Here is an 18,819-nt window from a genome sequence, read left to right as displayed (position 1 = left end):
ATCAGAGAATGTGATTTTCAGGATTTGTTTTCTCATTTTGTCTCTCATAGTCGATGTCGACCTATGATGTCAATTACAGGCCGACCTCATCTTTATAAGTGGGAGAACTTGCACAATTGGGGGCTGACTAAATACTTTTTTCCCCACTGTATATGCTAGACGCGTCCTTTTTTCTGAAGCCCGGATGGGTGGCGCCTTCATAGTGAGGCGCTGGAGTCAGCATGCGTGCATACCACACTACGGCGCTATTTTATTGAAGACACTGTATATGGAAATTCGCAGACAATGTCAATGCAGACAATATTGTAAGGCAGAGGCTTTCACTCTAGTATGGTAGAGAGGAAGTGACCCAAGTAAGTTCAAAAACCGTTTTTATTTTCCAAACTTTACAAACTAACGTTCCAAACCGTCATTATTCGGATCTCAGCTGGGACCTTTTGTATATAGTCAGGTGCTGTGCCATGGGCGCCTGCACCATCGTAGGTATCCCGAGGGTAGCAATAGCTTTACCCAAATCCCTGGCTTTGGTCAGTGTTCAATCTCACACAGCCAGGCATACACAGAACCTCCAGCTCTGCTGCACTTGAAAACAACGCTGACACACCCAAACTTTTTCTGCAGGATTAAATGTGAATCGTGGCCATGGGCCACTTGCAAGACCCGTACTGCAGGAAGAGATTTGTCCCACTACCTTCCTACAGATCTCTCCAAAAATAAGAGCCCATGTCTGGTTTTTCCTAAATCTGACATCATGGTCAAATAGCTTGACCCAGTCCATGCTTACTTTTATTTTGCGTTGTAACCATAGCTGTGGCTGTGATTACAAAGCTCTCCAGCGGGTGGAGTATGTTTCCATACACATCCTGGAGGACACATAAAGACCTTCATTTGTGACTCCGATCACTGCCTTACATAACCCCCCTGTTCAAACTTGAGAGGTTGAGGACCTGTTACCATACAAGGTGCCCATGACAGGGCATCTGCATCTCCTTTTGACTTCTCAGCTCGATGTTCCACCGAGAAACGAAAGTTTTGTAACGACAAAAAACATCTGATGACCCGAGCATTCCTCTCCTTGGCATTTTTCATCCAGACCAAGTGTGAATGGTTCGTTAACAAGCAGAACTGCCACACCAGTAAATAATAGCTTAAGGACTAGTATTGAGGGAGTATGAATTGTTAACCCTTTTAGCGAGAATGCTCAGGTTAACAATTCAAACTCACTCAAAACTAGTAAGGGCTCCAAGGCCCTCTTAATGGCCAAGCACTCATTCTCCACTATGCTATACTTTTTCTCTGCCGGGGTGAGTTTCCTACTCAAGTAGGTGACTGGATGTTCCTCTCCGTGCAACTCCTGCACCAGAACCGCTCCTAGGCTTACTTCAAAGGCATCTGTTTGAACAATAAAACTGTTCCTAAAGTTGGGGCAGGTGAGGATGGGCTGTCCACACAGCGCCATCTTCATGGACTGGAATGCTTCCTCCGCCTGAGGACCATGACCGATTTTCTTCCCTTTAAGAGATGGGTCAAGGGTGCCAATCTCCCAGAAAAATTAGGTATAAATTTTCTGTAACAATGATGCCGAGGAACGCTCTTACCTGCTTCGTAGTAAGAGGACAAGGCCGGTTTTCAATGGCCTTGATTTTGTTTATTTGGGGTTTGATAATCCCGCAGCCAATCATGAACTCCAAGTAACGGGATTACGTGAGACTGATTGCATATTTTTTGGGTTTGCTCTCAAGCTCGCAGCTCTCAGCGCATCCACTACCGCTTGTACCTGAGACAAGTGGGTATGCCTGTCGCTACTACCATCTAGGTATGCCAATGAATACTTCTGAAGGGGCTCTAAAACTATGTCCATCACCCTCTGAAATGTGTCCAGAGCCTCATGTAACCCAAAAGGCAAGACAACATAGTGACAGAGACCCTCTGGTGTAATGAATGCAGTCTTTTCTTTCGTTGACTCTGTCAGAGGCACGTGCCAGTAACCCTTGGTCAAGTCGAGTTTCGTGAACTATTGGACCTGTTCCAGTATCTCAATCAGCTCATCCACCAAGTGCATAGGATAAAAGTCAAATTTTGACACTTCATTCAATTTCTGGAAATCGTTACAAAACAACGGTTTTTAACGATGTGTCCGGCTTTGGAATCAGTATAATGGGACTAGCCCACTCACTTCTGGACTCTTCAATAACTCCTAGCTGGAGCATTTTTCCCACCTCCTCCGTGATGGCTTGCCTCTGGCACATGGTAAGCTTTCATTCGTACCCTTACATGAGGCTCGGCGACAATATCATGTCGGATCACAGATGTCGGGCCGGGCAGTTTCCAGAATACATACGCACTAATTTCCGAGCATCCCATCCTGATGTTTAGAGATTGCTTATCTGGACCTTGTTCCTCGCCTTCCCAAGACGGGGTCAGAGGGTTCAAAGCAGATACAACCGGAGTCCTGTCTGTGACCAACAATCCTGCTCTTTCCAGGCCTTTACCAGATTTACATGGTACAGATGCTCCAGTTTCCTCTTCCCGGGCTGAAATACCCTGTAATTCCCCTCCCCAACCCTTGTCACTATGTGGTGCTGTGTATACTATATACTGTATATACTAGTTATCTGGACACTATGTGGTGCTGTCTATACTATATACTGTATATACTAGTTATCTGGTCACTATGTGGTGCTGTGTATACTATATACTGTATATACTAGTTATCTGGTCACTATGTGGCGCTGTCTATACTATATACTGTATATACTAGTTATCTGGGCACTATGTGGTGCTGTGTATACTATATACTGTATATACTAGTTATCTGGACACTATGTGGTGCTGTCTATACTATATACTGTATATACTAGTTATCTGGGCACTATGTGGTGCTGTGTATACTATATACTGTATATACTAGTTATCTGGTCACTATGTGGTGCTGTGTATACTATATACTGTATATACTAGTTATCTGGTCACTATGTGGTGCTGTGTATACTATATACTGTATATACTAGTTATCTGGTCACTATGTGGTGCTGTGTATACTATATACTGTATATACTAGTTATCTGGTCACTATGTGGTACTGTCTATACTATATACTGTATATACTAGTTATCTGGTCACTATGTGGTACTGTCTATACTATATACTGTATATACTAGTTATCTGGTCACTATGTGGTGCTGTGTATACTATATACTGTATATACTAGTTATCTGGGCACTATGTGGTGCTGTGTATACTATATACTGTATATACTAGTTATCTGGTCACTATGTGGTGCTGTGTATACTATATACTGTATATACTAGTTATCTGGACACTATGTGGTGCTGTCTATACTATATACTGTATATACTAGTTATCTGGTCACTATGTGGTGCTGTGTATACTATATACTGTATATACTAGTTATCTGGTCACTATGTGGTGCTGTGTATACTATATACTGTATATACTAGTTATCTGGTCACTATGTGGTGCTGTGTATACTATATACTGTATATACTAGTTATCTGGTCACTATGTGGTACTGTCTATACTATATACTGTATATACTAGTTATCTGGTCACTATGTGGTACTGTCTATACTATATACTGTATATACTAGTTATCTGGTCACTATGTGGTGCTGTGTATACTATATACTGTATATACTAGTTATCTGGTCACTATGTGGTGCTGTGTATACTATATACTGTATATACTAGTTATCTGGTCACTATGTGGTACTGTGTATACTATATACTGTATATACTAGTTATCTGGTCACTATGTGGTGCTGTGTATACTATATACTGTATATACTAGTTATCTGGGCACTATGTGGCGCTGTGTATACTATATACTGTATATACTAGTTATCTGGGCACTATGTGGCGCTGTCTATACTATATACTGTATATACTAGTTATCTGGACACTATGTGGTGCTGTCTATACTATATACTGTATATACTAGTTATCTGGTCACTATGTGGCGCTGTGTATACTATATACTGTATATACTAGTTATCTGGTCACTATGTGGCGCTGTGTATACTATATACTGTATATACTAGTTATCTGGTCACTATGTGGTACTGTGTATACTATATACTGTATATACTAGTTATCTGGGCACTATGTGGTGCTGTGTATACTATATACTGTATATACTAGTTATCTGGTCACTATGTGGTACTGTGTATACTATATACTGTATATACTAGTTATCTGGGCACTATGTGGCGCTGTCTATACTATATACTGTATATACTAGTTATCTGGGCACTATGTGGTGCTGTGTATACTATATACTGTATATACTAGTTATCTGGGCACTATGTGGTACTGTGTATACTATATACTGTATATACTAGTTATCTGGACACTATGTGGTGCTGTCTACACTATATACTGTATATACTAGTTATCTGGTCACTATGTGGCGCTGTGTATACTATATACTGTATATACTAGTTATCTGGTCACTATGTGGTGCTGTGTATACTATATACTGTATATACTAGTTATCTGGTCACTATGTGGTACTGTGTATACTATATACTGTATATACTAGTTATCTGGGCACTATGTGGCGCTGTCTATACTATATACTGTATATACTAGTTATCTGGGCACTATGTGGTGCTGTCTATACTATATACTGTATATACTAGTTATCTGGTCACTATGTGGCACTGTGTATACTATATACTGTATATACTAGTTATCTGGGCACTATGTGGCGCTGTCTATACTATATACTGTATATACTAGTTATCTGGGCACTATGTGGTACTGTGTATACTATATACTGTATATACTAGTTATCTGGTCACTATGTGGTGCTGTGTATACTATATACTGTATACACTAGTTATCTGGTCACTATGTGGTGCTGTGTATACTATATACTGTATATACTAGTTATCTGGTCACTATGTGGTGCTGTGTATACTATATACTGTATATACTAGTTATCTGGTCACTATGTGGTGCTGTGTATACGATATACTGTATATACTAGTTATCTGGGCACTATGTGGTGCTGTGTATGCTATATACTGTATATACTAGTTATCTGGTCACTATGTGGTGCTGTGTATACTATATACTGTATATACTAGTTATCTGGTCACTATGTGGTGCTGTGTATACTATATACTGTATATACCAGTTATCTGGGCACTATGTGGTGCTGTGTATACGATATACTGTATATACTAGTTATCTGGTCACTATGTGGTGATGTGTATACTATATACTGTATATACTAGTTATCTGGACACTATGTGGCGCTGTGTATGCTATATACTGTATATACTAGTTATCTGGTCACTATGTGGCGCTGTGTATACTACATACTGTATATACTAGTTATCTGGGCACTATGTGGTACTGTGTATACTATATACTGTATATACTAGTTATCTGGACACTATGTGGCACTGTGTATACTATATACTGTATATACTAGTTATCTGGACACTATGTGGTGCTGTGTATACTATATACTGTATATACTAGTTATCTGGTCACTATGTGGTACTGTGTATACTATATACTGTATATACTAGTTATCTGGTCACTATGTGGTACTGTGTATACTATATACTGTATATACTAGATATCTGGTCACTATGTGGTGCTGTGTATACTATATACTGTATATACTAGTTATCTGGTCACTATGTGGTACTGTGTATACTATATACTGTATATACTAGATATCTGGTCACTATGTGGTGCTGTGTATACTATATACTGTATATACTAGTTATCTGGACACTATGTGGCACTGTGTATACTATATACTGTATATACTAGTTATCTGGACACTATGTGGTGCTGTGTATACTATATACTGTATATACTAGTTATCTGGTCACTATGTGGTACTGTGTATACTATATACTGTATATACTAGTTATCTGGTCACTATGTGGTACTGTGTATACTATATACTGTATATACTAGATATCTGGGCACTATGTGGCGCTGTCTATACTATATACTGTATATACTAGTTATCTGGTCACTATGTGGTACTGTGTATACTATATACTGTATATACTAGATATCTGGTCACTATGTGGTGCTGTGTATACTATATACTGTATATACTAGTTATCTGGTCACTATGTGGCGCTGTGTATACTATATACTGTATATACTAGTTATCTGGTCACTATGTGGCGCTGTGTATACTATATACTGTATATACTAGTTATCTGGACACTATGTGGCGCTGTGTATACTACATACTGTATATACTAGTTATCTGGGCACTATGTGGTACTGTGTATACTATATACTGTATATACTAGTTATCTGGTCACTATGTGGCGCTGTGTATACTATATACTGTATATACTAGTTATCTGGGCACTATGTGGTGCTGTGTATACTATATACTGTATATACTAGTTATCTCAGCACTATGTGGTGCTGTGTATACTATATACTGTATATACTAGTTATTTGGGCACTATGTGGTGCTGTGTATACTATATACTGTATATACTAGTTATCTCGGCACTATGTGTTACTGTGTATACTATATACTGTATATACAAGTTATCTGGGCACTATGTGTTGCTTTGTATACTATATACTGTATATACTAGTTATCTGGTCACTATGTGGTGCTGTGTATACTATATACTGTATATACTAGTTATCTGGTCACTATGTGGTAGTGTGTATACTATATACTGTATATACTAGTTATCTGGTCACTATGTGGTGCTGTGTATACTATATACTGTATATACTAGTTATCTGGTCACTATGTGGTAGTGTGTATACTATATACTGTATATACTAGTTATCTGGTCACTATGTGTGCTGTGTATATTATATATTGTATATACTAGTTATCTGGACACTATGTGGTGCTGTGTATACTATATACTGTATATACTAGTTATCTGGGCACTATGTGGTGCTGTGTATATTATATATTGTATATACTAGTTATCTGTACACTATGTGGTGCTGTGTATACTATATACTGTATATACTAGTTATCTGGTCACTATGTGTGCTGTGTATATTATATATTGTATATACTAGTTATCTGGTCACTATGTGGTGCTGTGTATACTATATACTGTATATACTAGTTATCTGGGCACTATGTGGCGCTGTATATACTACATACTGTATATACTAGTTATCTGGGCACTATGTGGTACTGTGTATACTATATACTGTATATACTAGTTATCTGGGCACTATGTGGTGCTGTGTATATTATATATTGTATATACTAGTTATCTGGGCACTATGTGGCGCTGTATATACTACATACTGTATATACTAGTTATCTGGGCACTATGTGGTGCTGTGTATACTATATACTGTATATACTAGTTATCTGGGCACTATGTGGCGCTGTATATACTACATACTGTATATACTAGTTATCTGGGCACTATGTGGTACTGTGTATACTATATACTGTATATACTAGTTATCTGGGCACTATGTGGTGCTGTGTATATTATATACTGTATATACTAGTTATCTGGTCACTATGTGGTGCTGTGTATACTATATACTGTATATACTAGTTATCTGGTCACTATGTGGTGCTGTGTATACTATATACTGTATATACTAGTTATCTGGACACTATGTGGTGCTGTGTATACTATATACTGTATATACTAGTTATCTGGTCACTATGTGGTGCTGTGTATACTATATACTGTATATACTAGTTATCTGGTCACTATGTGGTGCTGTGTATACTATATACTGTATATACTAGTTATCTGGTCACTATGTGGTACTGTCTATACTATATACTGTATATACTAGTTATCTGGTCACTATGTGGTACTGTCTATACTATATACTGGTTATCTGGTCACTATGTGGTGCTGTGTATACTATATACTGTATATACTAGTTATCTGGTCACTATGTGGTGCTGTGTATACTATATACTGTATATACTAGTTATCTGGTCACTATGTGGTACTGTGTATACTATATACTGTATATACTAGTTATCTGGTCACTATGTGGTGCTGTGTATACTATATACTGTATATACTAGTTATCTGGGCACTATGTGGCACTGTGTATACTATATACTGTATATACTAGTTATCTGGGCACTATGTGGCGCTGTCTATACTATATACTGTATATACTAGTTATCTGGACACTATGTGGTGCTGTCTATACTATATACTGTATATACTAGTTATCTGGTCACTATGTGGCGCTGTGTATACTATATACTGTATATACTATTTATCTGGTCACTATGTGGCGCTGTGTATACTATATACTGTATATACTAGTTATCTGGTCACTATGTGGTACTGTGTATACTATATACTGTATATACTAGTTATCTGGGCACTATGTGGTGCTGTGTATACTATATACTGTATATACTAGTTATCTGGTCACTATGTGGTACTGTGTATACTATATACTGTATATACTAGTTATCTGGGCACTATGTGGCGCTGTCTATACTATATACTGTATATACTAGTTATCTGGGCACTATGTGGTGCTGTGTATACTATATACTGTATATACTAGTTATCTGGGCACTATGTGGTACTGTGTATACTATATACTGTATATACTAGTTATCTGGACACTATGTGGTGCTGTCTACACTATATACTGTATATACTAGTTATCTGGTCACTATGTGGCGCTGTGTATACTATATACTGTATATACTAGTTATCTGGTCACTATGTGGTGCTGTGTATACTATATACTGTATATACTAGTTATCTGGTCACTATGTGGTACTGTGTATACTATATACTGTATATACTAGTTATCTGGGCACTATGTGGCGCTGTCTATACTATATACTGTATATACTAGTTATCTGGGCACTATGTGGTGCTGTCTATACTATATACTGTATATACTAGTTATCTGGTCACTATGTGGCACTGTGTATACTATATACTGTATATACTAGTTATCTGGGCACTATGTGGCGCTGTCTATACTATATACTGTATATACTAGTTATCTGGGCACTATGTGGTACTGTGTATACTATATACTGTATATACTAGTTATCTGGTCACTATGTGGTGCTGTGTATACTATATACTGTATACACTAGTTATCTGGTCACTATGTGGTGCTGTGTATACTATATACTGTATATACTAGTTATCTGGTCACTATGTGGTGCTGTGTATACTATATACTGTATATACTAGTTATCTGGTCACTATGTGGTGCTGTGTATACGATATACTGTATATACTAGTTATCTGGGCACTATGTGGTGCTGTGTATGCTATATACTGTATATACTAGTTATCTGGTCACTATGTGGTGCTGTGTATACTATATACTGTATATACTAGTTATCTGGTCACTATGTGGTGCTGTGTATACTATATACTGTATATACCAGTTATCTGGGCACTATGTGGTGCTGTGTATACGATATACTGTATATACTAGTTATCTGGTCACTATGTGGTGATGTGTATACTATATACTGTATATACTAGTTATCTGGACACTATGTGGTGCTGTGTATGCTATATACTGTATATACTAGTTATCTGGTCACTATGTGGCGCTGTGTATACTACATACTGTATATACTAGTTATCTGGGCACTATGTGGTACTGTGTATACTATATACTGTATATACTAGTTATCTGGACACTATGTGGCACTGTGTATACTATATACTGTATATACTAGTTATCTGGACACTATGTGGTGCTGTGTATACTATATACTGTATATACTAGTTATCTGGTCACTATGTGGTACTGTGTATACTATATACTGTATATACTAGTTATCTGGTCACTATGTGGTACTGTGTATACTATATACTGTATATACTAGATATCTGGTCACTATGTGGTGCTGTGTATACTATATACTGTATATACTAGTTATCTGGTCACTATGTGGTACTGTGTATACTATATACTGTATATACTAGATATCTGGTCACTATGTGGTGCTGTGTATACTATATACTGTATATACTAGTTATCTGGACACTATGTGGCACTGTGTATACTATATACTGTATATACTAGTTATCTGGACACTATGTGGTGCTGTGTATACTATATACTGTATATACTAGTTATCTGGTCACTATGTGGTACTGTGTATACTATATACTGTATATACTAGTTATCTGGTCACTATGTGGTACTGTGTATACTATATACTGTATATACTAGATATCTGGGCACTATGTGGCGCTGTCTATACTATATACTGTATATACTAGTTATCTGGTCACTATGTGGTACTGTGTATACTATATACTGTATATACTAGATATCTGGTCACTATGTGGTACTGTGTATACTATATACTGTATATACTAGATATCTGGTCACTATGTGGTGCTGTGTATACTATATACTGTATATACTAGTTATCTGGTCACTATGTGGTGCTGTGTATACTATATACTGTATATACTAGTTATCTGGTCACTATGTGGCGCTGTGTATACTATATACTGTATATACTAGTTATCTGGACACTATGTGGCGCTGTGTATACTACATACTGTATATACTAGTTATCTGGGCACTATGTGGTACTGTGTATACTATATACTGTATATACTAGTTATCTGGTCACTATGTGGCGCTGTGTATACTATATACTGTATATACTAGTTATCTGGGCACTATGTGGTGCTGTGTATACTATATACTGTATATACTAGTTATCTCAGCACTATGTGGTGCTGTGTATACTATATACTGTATATACTAGTTATTTGGGCACTATGTGGTGCTGTGTATACTATATACTGTATATACTAGTTATCTCGGCACTATGTGTTACTGTGTATACTATATACTGTATATACAAGTTATCTGGGCACTATGTGTTGCTTTGTATACTATATACTGTATATACTAGTTATCTGGTCACTATGTGGTGCTGTGTATACTATATACTGTATATACTAGTTATCTGGTCACTATGTGGTAGTGTGTATACTATATACTGTATATACTAGTTATCTGGTCACTATGTGGTGCTGTGTATACTATATACTGTATATACTAGTTATCTGGTCACTATGTGGTAGTGTGTATACTATATACTGTATATACTAGTTATCTGGTCACTATGTGTGCTGTGTATATTATATATTGTATATACTAGTTATCTGGACACTATGTGGTGCTGTGTATACTATATACTGTATATACTAGTTATCTGGGCACTATGTGGTGCTGTGTATATTATATATTGTATATACTAGTTATCTGTACACTATGTGGTGCTGTGTATACTATATACTGTATATACTAGTTATCTGGTCACTATGTGTGCTGTGTATATTATATATTGTATATACTAGTTATCTGGTCACTATGTGGTGCTGTGTATACTATATACTGTATATACTAGTTATCTGGGCACTATGTGGCGCTGTATATACTACATACTGTATATACTAGTTATCTGGGCACTATGTGGTACTGTGTATACTATATACTGTATATACTAGTTATCTGGGCACTATGTGGTGCTGTGTATATTATATATTGTATATACTAGTTATCTGGACACTATGTGGTGCTGTGTATACTATATACTGTATATACTAGTTATCTGGTCACTATGTGGCGCTGTGTATACTATATACTGTATATACTAGTTATCTGGTCACTATGTGGTGCTGTGTATACTATATACTGTATATACTAGTTATCTGGGCACTATGTGGTACTGTGTATACTATATACTGTATATACTAGTTATCTGGGCACTATGTGGTGCTGTGCATACTATATACTGTATATACTTTTTATCTGGGCACTATGTGGCACTGTGTATACTATATACTGTATATACTAGTTATCTGGTCACTATGTGGTGCTGTGCATACTATATACTGTATATACTAGTTATCTGGTCACTATGTGGTGCTGTGTATACTATATACTGTATATACTAGTTATGTGGACACTATGTGGCGCTGTATATACTACATACTGTATATACTAGTTATCTGGGCACTATGTGGTACTGTGTATACTATATACTGTGTATACTAGTTATCTGGGCACTATGTGGTACTGTGTATACTATATACTGTATATACTAGTTATCTGGTCACTATGTGTGCTGTGTATATTATATATTGTATATACTAGTTATCTGGACACTATGTGGTGCTGTGTATACTATATACTGTATATACTAGTTATCTGGTCACTATGTGGTGCTGTGTATACTATATACTGTATATACTAGTTATCTGGTCACTATGTGGTGCTGTGTATATTATATACTGTATATACTAGTTATCTGGACATTATGTGGCGCTGTGTATACTATATACACTAGTTATCTGGTCACTATGTGGTACTGTGTATATTATATATTGTATATACTAGTTATCTGGACATTATGTGGCGCTGTGTATACTATATACTGTATATACTAGTTATCTGGTCACTATGTGGTGCTGTGTATACTATATACTGTATATACTAGTTATCTGGGCACTATGTGGTACTGTGTATATTATATATTGTATATACTAGTTATCTGGACACTATGTGATGCTGTGTAAACTATATACTGTATATACTAGTTATCTGGTCACTATGTGGTGCTGTGTATACTATATACTGTATATACTAGTTATCTGGTCACTATGTGTGCTGTGTATACTATATACTGTATATACTAGTTATCTGGTCACTATGTGGTGCTGTGTATACTATATACTGTATATACTAGTTATCTGGTCACTATGTGGTGCTGTGTATACTATATACTGTATATACTAGTTATCTGGTCACTATGTGGTGCTGTGTATACTATATACTGTATATACTAGTTATCTGGTCACTATGTGGTGCTGTGTATACTATATACTGTATATACTAGTTATCTGGTCACTATGTGGTGCTGTGTATACTATATACTGTATATACTAGTTATCTGGACATTATGTGGCGCTGTGTATACTATATACTGTATATACTAGTTATCTGGTCACTATGTGGTGCTGTGTATACTATATACTGTATATACTAGTTATCTGGTCACTATGTGGCGCTGTGTATACTATATACTGTATATACTAGTTATCTGGTCACTATGTGGCGCTGTGTATACTATATACTGTATATACTAGTTATCTGGGCACTATGTGGTACTGTGTATACTATATACTGTATATACTAGTTATCTGGGCACTATGTGGTGCTGTGTATATTATATATTGTATATACTAGTTATCTGGACACTATGTGATGCTGTGTAAACTATATACTGTATATACTAGTTATCTGGTCACTATGTGGTGCTGTGTATACTATATACTGTATATACTAGTTATCTGGTCACTATGTGTGCTGTGTATACTATATACTGTATATACTAGTTATCTGGTCACTATGTGGTGCTGTGTATACTATATACTGTATATACTAGTTATCTGGTCACTATGTGGTGCTGTGTATACTATATACTGTATATACTAGTTATCTGGTCACTATGTGGTGCTGTGTATACTATATACTGTATATACTAGTTATCTGGTCACTATGTGGTGCTGTGTATACTATATACTGTATATACTAGTTATCTGGACATTATGTGGCGCTGTGTATACTATATACTGTATATACTAGTTATCTGGTCACTATGTGGTGCTGTGTATACTATATACTGTATATACTAGTTATCTGGTCACTATGTGGCGCTGTGTATACTATATACTGTATATACTAGTTATCTGGTCACTATGTGGCGCTGTGTATACTATATACTGTATATACTAGTTATCTGGGCACTATGTGGTACTGTGTATACTATATACTGTATATACTAGTTATCTGGTCACTATGTGGTGCTGTGTATACTATATACTGTATATACTAGTTATCTGGGCACTATGTGGCGCTGTGTATACTATATACTGTATATACTAGTTATCTGGACATTATGTGGCGCTATGTATACTATATACTGTATATACTAGTTATCTGGGCACTATGTGGTGCTGTGTATATTATATATTGTATATACTAGTTATCTGGACACTATGTGGTGCTGTGTATACTATATACTGTATATACTAGTTATCTGGGCACTATGTGGTACTGTGTATACTATATACTGTATATACTAGTTATCTGGGCACTATGTGGTGCTGTGTATATTATATATTGTATATACTAGTTATCTGGTCACTATCTGGCGCTGTGTATACTATATACTGTATATACTAGGTATCTGGTCACTATGTGGTGCTGTGTATACTATATACTGTATATACTAGTTATCTGGTCACTATGTGGTGCTGTGTATACTATATACTGTATATACTAGTTATCTGGGCACTATGTGGTGCTGTCTATACTATATACTGTATATACTATTTATCTGGGCACTATGTGGCACTGTGTATACTATATACTGTATATACTAGTTATCTGGTCACTATGTGGTGCTGTGTATACTATATACTAGTTATCTGGACACTATGTGGCACTGTATATACTACATACTGTATATACTAGTTATCTGGGCACTATGTGGTGCTGTGCATACTATATACTGTATATACTAGTTATCTGGTCACTATGTGGTGCTGTGCATACTATATACTGTATATACTAGTTATCTGGTCACTATGTGGTGCTGTGTATACTATATACTGTATATACTAGTTATCTGGGCACTATGTGGTACTGTGTATACTATATACTGTATATACTAGTTATCTGGGCACTATGTGGTGCTGTGCATACTATATACTGTATATACTATTTATCTGGTCACTATGTGGTGCTGTGTATACTATATACTGTATATACTAGTTATCTGGGCACTATGTGGCACTGTGTATACTATATACTGTATATACTAGTTATCTGGTCACTATGTGGCGCTGTATATACTACATACTGTATATACCAGTTATCTGGGCACTATGTGGTACTGTGTATACTATATACTGTGTATACTAGTTATCTGGTCACTATGTGGTGCTGTGTATATTATATATTGTATATACTAGTTATCTGGTCACTATGTGGTGCTGTGCATACTATATACTGTATATACTAGTTATCTGGTCACTATGTGGTGCTGTGTATACTATATACTGTATATACTAGTTATCTGGACACTATGGGGCGCTGTATATACTACATACTGTATATACTAGTTATCTGGGCACTATGTGGCACTGTGTATACTATATACTGTATATACTAGTTATCTGGTCACTATGTGGCGCTGTATATACTACATACTGTATATACTAGTTATCTGGGCACTATGTGGCACTGTGTATACTATATACTGTATATACTAGTTATCTGGGCACTATGTGGTGCTGTGTATACTATATACTGTATATACTAGTTATCTGGACACTATGTGGTGCTGTGTATACTATATACTGTGTATACTAGTTATCTGGTCACTATGTGGTGCTGTGTATATTATATATTGTATATACTAGTTATCTGGACACTATGTGGTGCTGTGTATACTATATACTGTATATACTAGTTATCTGGTCACTATGTGGTGCTGTGTATACTATATACTGTATATACTAGTTATCTGGACATTATGTGGCGCTGTGTATACTATATACTGTATATACTAGTTATCTGGTCACTATGTGGTGCTGTGTATACTATATACTGTATATACTAGTTATCTGGGCACTATGTCGTACTGTGTATACTATATACTGTATATACTAGTTATCTGGTCACTATGTGGCGCTGTGTATACTATATACTGTATATACTAGTTATCTGGTCACTATGTGGTACTGTGTATACTATATACTGTATATACTAGTTATCTGGGCACTATGTGGTGCTGTGTATATTATATATTGTATATACTAGTTATCTGGACACTATGTGATGCTGTGTAAACTATATACTGTATATACTAGTTATCTGGTCACTATGTGGTGCTGTGTATACTATATACTGTATATACTAGTTATCTGGACATTATGTGGCGCTGTGTATACTATATACTGTATATACTAGTTATCTGGTCACTATGTGGTGCTGTGTATACTATATACTGTATATACTAGTTATCTGGTCACTATGTGGTGCTGTGTATACTATATACTGTATATACTAGTTATCTGGGCACTATGTGGTACTGTGTATACTATATACTGTATATACTAGTTATCTGGTCACTATGTGGTGCTGTGTATACTATATACTGTATATACTAGTTATCTGGTCACTATGTGGTGCTGTGTATACTATATACTGTATATACTAGTTATCTGGTCACTATGTGGTGCTGTGTATACTATATACTGTATATACTAGTTATCTGGTCACTATGTGGCGCTGTGTATACTATATACTGTATATACTAGTTATCTGGTCACTATGTGGCGCTGTGTATACTATATACTGTATATACTAGTTATCTGGGCACTATGTGGTACTGTGTATACTATATACTGTATATACTAGTTATCTGGGCACTATGTGGTACTGTGTATACTATATACTGTATATACTAGTTATCTGGTCACTATGTGGTGCTGTGTATACTATATACTGTATATACTAGTTATCTGGTCACTATGTGGTACTGTGTATACTATATACTGTATATACTAGTTATCTGGTCACTATGTGGTACTGTGTATACTATATACTGTATATACTAGTTATCTGGTCACTATGTGATGCTGTGTATACTATATACTGTATATACTAGTTATCTGGTCACTATGTGGTGCTGTGTATACTATATACTGTATATACTAGTTATCTGGGCACTATGTGGTGCTGTGTATACTATATACTGTATATACTAGTTATCTGGGCACTATGTGGTACTGTGTATACTATATACTGTATATACTAGTTATCTGGTCACTATGTGGTGCTGTGTATACTATATACTGTATATACTAGTTATCTGGTCACTATGTGGTGCTGTGTATACTATATACTGTATATACTAGTTATCTGGTCACTATGTGGCGCTGTGTATACTATATACTGTATATACTAGTTATCCGGTCACTATGTGGCGCTGTGTATACTATATACTGTATATACTAGTTATCTGGGCACTATGTGGTACTGTGTATACTATATACTGTATATACTAGTTATCTGGGCACTATGTGGTACTGTGTATACTATATACTGTATATACTAGTTATCTGGTCACTATGTGGTGCTGTGTATACTATATACTGTATATACTAGTTATCTGGTCACTATGTGGTGCTGTGTATACTATATACTGTATATACTAGTTATCTGGTCACTATGTGGTGCTGTGTATACTATATACTGTATATACTAGTTATCTGGGCACTATGTGGTGCTGTGTATACTATATACTGTATATACTAGTTATCTGGGCACTATGTGGTACTGTGTATACTATATACTGTATATACTAGTTATCTGGTCACTATGTGGTGCTGTGTATACTATATACTGTATATACTAGTTATCTGGTCACTATGTGGTGCTGTGTATACTATATACTGTATATACTAGTTATCTGGTCACTATGTGGTGCTGTGTATACTATATACTGTATATACTAGTTATCTGGGCACTATGTGGTGCTGTGTATACTATATACTGTATATACTAGTTATCTGGGCACTATGTGGTACTGTGTATACTATATACTGTATATACTAGTTATCTGGTCACTATGTGGTGCTGTGTATACTATATACTGTATATACTAGTTATCTGGTCACTATGTGGTGCTGTGTATACTATATACTGTATATACTAGTTATCTGGTCACTATGTGGTGCTGTGTATACTATATACTGTATATACTAGTTATCTGGTCACTATGTGGTGCTGTGTATACTATATACTGTATATACCAGTTATCTGGGCACTATGTGGTGCTGTGTATACTATATACTGTATATACTAGTTATCTGGTCACTATGTGGTGCTGTGTATATTATATATTGTATATACTAGTTATCTGGTCACTATGTGGTACTGTGTATACTATATACTGTATATACTAGTTATCTGGGCACTATGTGGTGCTGTGTATACTATATACTGTATATAAGATAAGATAAGATAAGATATACTTTATTTATCCCGTAGGAAATTGCGGTATCACAGCAGCAGAACACAGATCTCGAACATGACACATATGATAACATAACATTTGGAATACTTTAGACATTGCTTTTCAGACATTTGTTAAACACCCCCATAGCTGTTGGAACAAACGATCTCCTGTATTTTTCCTTTTTACACCTTAGTTGTATTAGGCGATTGCTGAATGTGCTCTTCTGTTTCGCAAACAGTTCATAAAGCGGGTGTGTGTTGTTGCTCATTATAGCTCTGCACTTCTTCTTAATCCTATCCTCTACCACCTCTTCAAAAGTCCCAAGCTGTAGGCCCACCGTCGCGCTAGCCTTCTTTATAAGTTTGTTGAGCTTGTTGGCGTCAGCAACACGCACACTGTTACCCCAGCAAATTATTGCCGCAAAGGTGGCACTAGCCACAATGGATTGGTAGAACACCTCAAGCATTTTGCCACACACATTAAAAGACATTAACTTCCTTAGGAAGTACAATCTACTCATCCCCTTCTTGTAGACCTTCTCCACGTGGCACTTCCAGTCTAGCTTGCTATCCAGGTAAACCCCCAAATATTTGAAACTGTCCACCATCTCCACATCCTGACCGTCAATGGTAACAGGTAGGCATACCTTCTTGCACCTTCCATAGCTCATCACCAACTCCCTGGTTTTCTTAACATTTAGTTCTAGATGGTTAGCCTGGCACCATACTACAAAGTCC

The sequence above is a fragment of the Phyllobates terribilis genome, unplaced genomic scaffold (genome assembly GCF_046119375.1).
Source record: "Phyllobates terribilis strain yellow unplaced genomic scaffold, ASM4611937v1 Scaffold_4__5_contigs__length_816908805, whole genome shotgun sequence".
NCBI lineage: Eukaryota > Metazoa > Chordata > Amphibia > Anura > Dendrobatidae > Phyllobates > Phyllobates terribilis.
This window is presented reverse-complemented; position numbering follows the sequence as displayed.